Genomic DNA, 7,362 nt, shown 5'->3' on the forward strand with positions numbered 1-7,362 from the left:
CATTTCTACATTGCTCATTAGTGGAGGTGCTACTAAATAAAAATCCTACATTTTTGTTGATAATGTGGATGCTAACTGGCATTTTCTGAATATGTACTATATAACAGACATAGAGTTAGAAATTATGCACAAATTATTTCACAAATGGATTATTTTTATAAAACTAGCATGGCAAGACAGAGATAAGAGAAATCACAGAGTACAAAGAACTAATTATAGCAAAAAGTGACTGTGCCAAGTGAGCAAGTGTTTTCAAATTCCTTCCATTCGTGTATACTATCAATGTGTTATAAACTTAGGTATTCATTAACATAAAAATAACCTGAAGAAGGACCTACATGACACTGAGCCAGAAGCATCAAGAGGAATTTATTAAGTAAAACTGAAAGTAGCAACAATCTTTATATAGTTCTGAAAAATCTCTCTCTGAGATTGTGGAAAGGAAGTGAGTTTGATGAGAATTATATTTTTCTTCCAAATCTTGCTTTCATTAAAATGTTTCCATTGTGCCCATGTGCCCATATGCATGGTTTTGATTGTTCCCTTGTAATTTTCTGCATTTTCCACAATAAACTATTATATTTATAATCATAAAACTAAAAGTTAGAAGAAAATTAAAATGGAATCAAGTGGTTTTGTATTTTACTTGATGTTTTCCATCATCAAAATTTCTACTGAAAATGTGCCTGCAAAAGCTAAGTCATATGACAGGTCATTCCACACTGTCTTCTGAGTTCCTACAGTTCATTGATTCTAGGACTAGTACGTTTCTACATTTTAACAGCTCCCGGTTTGCAGTGCATATTACAATCAATGGTGTAAGTAAATTGGCAGCATTTCTTGTCCTTCTCAGAGGTGCACAAAGTAATTGTAGGTCTTACAACCATTGGCCTGTTACAACTGATAACATATGAGAAACTTGTACCACACTTACCTTCTGCAGGGAAATTTCTTGCATGTATAAACTCTGCCAACTATTTACTGCCTCTTCTGGCCGGAGGAGAGCGGGCCTATGAAAATATCAGACCATAGCTAGGCTCAAGAATAAACAGATTTGAAATTTGCATGGCCTTGCTCACAATAATGAACTTAGAAAATCATAATGTCATTCCCATTAAGTTAAAATCAGTTGTGAGAAGCTAAAATGTATCTGTTAATCACCACTGTGTGTCTACCCTTTGCGTAAGACTGAAATCCTGATTTGTGGTGTTCATAGCGGCTAGCTGAGGAGTATTTAGAATGTCACTCTTTGTGTGGTGCTGGACATTGTTGCTTATTTTATCCATTTTCTCCCACTTGTATGTCCTTTCTCCCTGAAAGTCGCTTCTCATCATCTCTTTTTCTACAGTGATGGCGTTCACATTTACAGCTGCAGATTCTGTGTTTCACCGTCTAAACATAAGTTTCAGACTTGAGGGGCCACTGTAAATGAGGCAATGGTTTGCTGTGGTCCTCAGACCTCTGAGTGGCCTAGAGGCAGCCCCCTACCACCTACTTGACAATCTTTCTACTTACTTTGTCAGTACTGATTTTCTGTACTGATACACTTCCCACCTGATGCAGCTGCAGTTGTGTATTTATTTCCTGTGGCTGCTGTAACAAATTACCCCAAACTCAGTGGCTTAATGCCACACAGTATATTCTCTCATAATTCTAACAACCAGAAGTGCAAAATTAAGGTCTGAGGGAGAATCTTTCCCTTTCTCTTCTGACTTCTGGTGGCTGTGGGCATCCCTTCCATCTCTAATTTGTCTGCACATCATTTCTCCTGTGTGTGTGTATCAACTCCTTCTGCCTTCCTTTTATAAAGACACGAAGGATGGCCCACTCTGATAATTCAAGATAATCTACTCATGTAAATACTTTTAATTTAATTATATCTGCAAAGATTCTTTTTTTTTATATAAGGAAATTTTCACAGGTTCCAGGAATTAGAACATGGACACATTTTAATTTTTATTATTTATTTATTTATTTATTTTTAGAAACCACTCAGATGGCATCCCTTCCCTCTTCCTTCCCTAGAAAGAAGAGAAGGACGATCATCAATGACAAAAGGCAGCTGCTTGAAACAACGCCCAAGTCAGCTTCACGCTCAGGAAGGGACACTGTACCTCCTCCTCATGGTTTCGGGTACTCTACACATTCAGAGAAACTTCTCTAGTAACGAACTATAGAAATGATCCCTGAAAATATAGTCTTAACATGGACATATTTTTAGGAGCATGCTTAGCCCTCTCTTCTTTTTAAGATAAACCCTGGTTGTTGGCATCTGCATTAGTTTCCTAAGGTTGCTGTAACAAAGTCCCACAAACTGGGTGCCTTAAAATCAGAGACATTTATTCTCTCATAGTTTTGAAGTCTGGAAGTCTGAAAGCAAGGTATCAGAGGGGCCATACTTCCTCCAAAGGTTTCCTGGGCTCATGTAGCTTCTGGCAGTTGCCAACAAACCTCAGTGCTTCTTGGCTTGTGACTTAAGGCCAAGGAGCAAGTCTCTGCCTGTCTTTCATGGCTATCTTCCATCTGAGGGTTTATGTGCCAAATTTCCTCTTCTTAAATGTACACTATTCATTGGACTAGGGCCCACCTCAATCTAGTCTGACCTCATTTTAACTTAATTACATCTGCAAACACCCTATTTCCAAAGAAGGTCACATTCACAAGTTTGGGTGGAGGTGAATTCTGGGAGGATACTTTTGAACACAGTACAGAGTTACAAAATGTACTTGGCCTTGGGAATTGGGGAAACATATGCAATGGCAAATGTGTACGCAGTGAAATCTGTGCACAATAAGAAAGGAATGGCCTTGATCTTTTCAGATATTATGAACCATGGTCGCACTTTATTTCACATCTTTTTAAAAAAAATTTAATGTTTATTTTGAGACAGAAAGAGAAAGAAAGCATAAGCAGGTTAAGGTCATAGATAGAAGGAGAGAGAATCTCAAGTAGGCTTTGTGCAGTTGAAGCAGAGCCCAGTGCAGAACTCAAACTCACGAACCATGGGATCATGACCAGAGCCAAAATCAAGAGTCAGATGCTTAACCAACTGAGCCACCCAGGTGCTCCTCACATCTTTTAATTCCTGTGAGATTCTGAGTCCTTCAGACCAGATGGATTCAAATGCTGGCTCTGCCACTTACTGGTTCGGTGAGCTTGGTCAAAATATTAATCTGGTCCTGCCTCTGCTACTTCATCTATAAAATGGGTATACCAACAGTTCCTGCTTCAGGAACTGTTGTTGTGAGGAGTACATGAATGTGTATAGTAAGCATTGCTATCAAATAGTAACAATTTGTGAAAATTAATAAAGGAAAACCTCACTAACATGTACTAGAGATCTTATAAGGGGAAGTTGGGAGGGAGAGCCATACATTCGATGTCAATTACAGGAAGAACTGTCAATTACAGAGCCCTAACAGAAGACTCTCAACAAGAAAGAATCACTAATTACTAACCCCAACAGGGAATGATGCACACTGTATCTCCTGCAAGAAATGAACCAATCTTACAACTCAGCCCGTGATAAACTGTTATTGCCCTGAACTCTTGGGTCTCTCCAATGGACTTTTGTTCAAAACAACTCCCCAAACTTCCTCCTTCACTATAAAATAATGCCCTTCTTTTGCTTGTTCGACTTGCTTATGATTTTGCTATAGCTTGCATGGCCATGATTGCAATTTTCAGCTATTCTTAAATAAATCCACTTTTTGCTGGCAAAATAACTGGCAGTTTTATTTGTAAAGCTACTGTATCTAATAAATGTGAGAAGCTTTCATTGTTGTGATTCTTCCATAGCTTTAAAACTATCTAATTTGGTCTCTCTTGTAGCAAAAGAAACACCAAGTAGATTTGTGATGGAGATTGCCAACCATTTAGTCACTTATGAAGCACAAAATTCAAAGTTTTGAATTATAACATATGCTCCCTCTGTTACTATAGATTTAGTTTAGATGTCTAAGCTGAAAGCATGTGTGTGTGTTAATACACATGTCTCTGGATCTGTTTATTTTAGGTGAAGTCTCGGTATGGGATCTAGGGGCTCTGGAAGTTACATGAAGGCATATGAGCCAGTGAAGATAGCTCAGTGATGAAAAGAGTTTGGGAAATTGGGGCACAGAGCTTAAAGATGACATGCTGCCAAGTAGCACATCAATATCTAATAGCTATATAATGGCGTTTTTGAAAAAGAAAACATCTTTGCCTCCTTCGTGGAGACATCTGTGAGACTATGTGACCATGTAAGAGCCAATGGCAGTCTGCCTCAAAACCTCCCCTTCTGGCATACTGGTTATGGTAAATAAAAGTTCCCTAAAGAAGAGCAAGCACAAGGACACCTAGATGCTCCTCTGTCCCCCTGAAACCAGGAAACAAATCTGTTGGGTGACAAATACTCTCCCTGTGCTAAGAGGTATAAAGGGATCCTTATCACCAGAGATAGTTAAAAGCTTAGAAACAAACCTTGTTATTTTTTTTTTTCTGAGCTGCTACCTCAGCCTAAATTCCACCTAGAATTTCCATACTAATTAAGGCATCTGTATCCTTTATCCTGTCAATTTTTCACAGGTATATTGTCTCTTTGTCTAAAATGTATGAAAATCACCTGCTTTAATCATTTCTTTAGGTCTCCATTTCATTATTGGGTCTCGTTGTGCACATAATAAGACTGACCCCACCCCACCCCCGTCTCATGTCAATTTAATTCTTAGTCGAGCTGAAGACCTTGAAGGTAGAGGAAAAATTGTCCCTTCCCTACAATCTTAGACTATTACACTGGTTTCAACCACATCTTGGTTTAAAAAAATAAAATTAATAAAATTAAATTTAAAAATTAAAAGTCAAACACGTGATGAATTTCATCTCTACCAACCAGGAGAGTTAAAGAGGCACATTTGCTTAAGATTTTCTTCAATTGTTTGGCAAAACCAGAAGGATTTTCTGGGGGTGAAGTTCTTCCCCTCACTTTCTCTGTGGCAGCCAGAAGTGGAGATGTCCTTCCCCACACCCACTATTCAAGTGAGGAAAATGGAAATGTGTAAAGCACTTACATGGCTCCCCAGAAGCTTGGGGAGGCTGTAGAGCCACTTTTGTTTCCCAGAAAGAAAATAAAAAGTACCTTTTGAGAGCTGAAAGATTCTTAGATTGCAAGGTATTTGTTTGGCTGAAGTAAGGAACATTCGCCGAGAAAAACAGCTTTCTCTATCCCCTAAAAGTCTTCGTGCTTCTCAAGTTGACCTTTAGACATGCTGAAGGGGCAGCATACCAATATTTTAAGAACTTCAGAATGTTTTCAACATTCCCTCCCACCTCTGAAAAGTAACCCTGCCAAGCCCTTTCAAAACAAAAAGTTGTTTTTGTACCAAATAAGATTTAAGTTCTTTGGGTTCAAAATATAAAGTTTGACAAACAAAAGTCTTGTAGAGAATACTCTTAAATCCCTGTCCCTCACTCCCTGTGGAAATATGATACTCCATAGTCAGGACATTACCAGCCCCGCCGGCAGAGAGGAGAATCGTGAGGCTGAGATGTCATCAAAAAGGTCTTTAGTCTGCACTCCCAAACAGCTCCCCTGGATTTTCTAAGTTTAGTAACTCTGAGAGTCACATCGGTGTAAAAGGAACAGACCACTAAATTGAGACCACAACTTACTCATTCCAGAAAAGCAAGACACTCATGATTAAAAGAACTTGAACCCTCTCCAAGGGTAATACTCTTGGGCACCAAACAACTCCAGAGAAATCTGGGAAACTCCCTTCCACTTAGGGACTAATGGTTAATGTTTTTATATCCTATGTCTAGCTAAATATCCTCTCTCTCTCTCTTTCTCTCTCTTTCTCTCTCTCTCTCTCTCTCTCTCTCTCTCTCTCACACACACACACACACACACACACACACACACACACACACACACACACACACAATCTATTTTCCTTGTTCTTTGTTCTACTGTGGAAACTCCTGGGCCATGTTTTTCTCTAATGACCTATCTCTCACTGCTCCCTCCCCTCCAAACATTCCACAAGGCCTTATAGAATAACTGGTCCAGGATGAACACACTCCCATAACATGTCAAATTCTTCATCAGATGCTCCTTTTATTTTCTAGTCACTAGGAAACCTCTTCTCTCAAGAAGATATCACATTTTATTCTAGCCTCCCAAGTAAAAAAGGTTTTCTTGAGGTGCTTGGGTGGCTCAGTCATTTAATTGCCTAACTTCAGCTCTCTGTGTATCCCTTTTCATTTTGAGCTTCTCATGATTTCCCATTCACCGAAGACTGGGGCCCAAGATCTACAGTTTTGGGGTTTTTTTTTGATATCCCAAGTGCTGTTATTAATGGAGAGATGTCTGTGCAGACAAGAAAATTTCACACAACACAATGAACAGCTGGGTCCTTGATTCTTCATCTTCGTAGGCCTTGTAAACTCAAATTTAACTACAACTTTTCTCCTCCCGCCTGTCCCCCAACAACTGGATTGAGAAGACACAGTGCATATTGGAAAGTGGAAAGGGCTGAAAGTCTCCTTCTCTGGGAACTCAGAAGTGGAGAATGACCATGACTAGGATCTTTCTGTATTCAACATAGATTGTGTACTCTTGTGAAAACTAACACCCAATGTTCATCTGTGAGATTCTAGAATTCCTGAGGGAAGCATGCAAAATAAGTATAGTCTACAGATAAGCAATAAGTCAGTGCTGACAGCTCAGAGATTCTGACATGAGCTCAGTAGAAGTTCAGTTGATATCTCTACCTTCCTTCTTGAGCTCTGTGCAATCCCACCATATACACGTTGCTCATATTTCAGATGGATGGTTAATGTGGAGTCATTGGTATTGAGCCAAAATACATAAGTAAATACTTTCCATTGATGCAAGGGGAATAGCACTACGTGAAAAGCAATGCTGGTGTTTATTTATATTCTTATTTTCTCTGATTGTTACACAATACTGTCTACCACTCTGCACTTTTAAAGTCTTTACTAAAGTGACTGTGGGATTACTTTGTTTTTACATCAAGATTCACAATACTAGATACTTGTGGGCTTCTAATAATTTTTTAATCTTTTTTTATTTAAAAATTTTATTTATTTTTTTTACTTTATAAAGTTTCATATTTTTTAACCTATGCAATTATTTTCCATCATTTACAATACAGTAGTTGCAATGACACTCCAAACAGAAAAGCAAAGTAAAAAATCAAAACACCAACTGCTGTTTCAGGTAATTAGAAGGTTAAGTAACAACTAGTTAATCACCTAATTTCACAGCTATCTGAAGTGGCAATCGTTATATAGCAGCTTATCTATGATACATTCAAGATAAATGATACAATATATTACTTGTTCATAGGCTACAACACAGCC

General features: G+C 38.5%; 1 non-coding gene across 1 annotated transcript; it reads right to left on the reverse strand.

The window, feature by feature from the left end:
- Positions 1–1,987: 1,987 nt before the first annotated feature.
- LOC115290875 lies at positions 1,988–2,202 on the reverse strand. Its single transcript, XR_003908266.1, has one exon. It is a non-coding gene; the product is annotated as a small nucleolar RNA U3 (small nucleolar RNA).
- Between the last annotated feature and the right edge of the window lie 5,160 nt (positions 2,203–7,362).

Source organism: Suricata suricatta, chromosome 4, assembly GCF_006229205.1.
Source record: "Suricata suricatta isolate VVHF042 chromosome 4, meerkat_22Aug2017_6uvM2_HiC, whole genome shotgun sequence".
In the NCBI taxonomy this organism is placed as follows: domain Eukaryota; kingdom Metazoa; phylum Chordata; class Mammalia; order Carnivora; family Herpestidae; genus Suricata; species Suricata suricatta.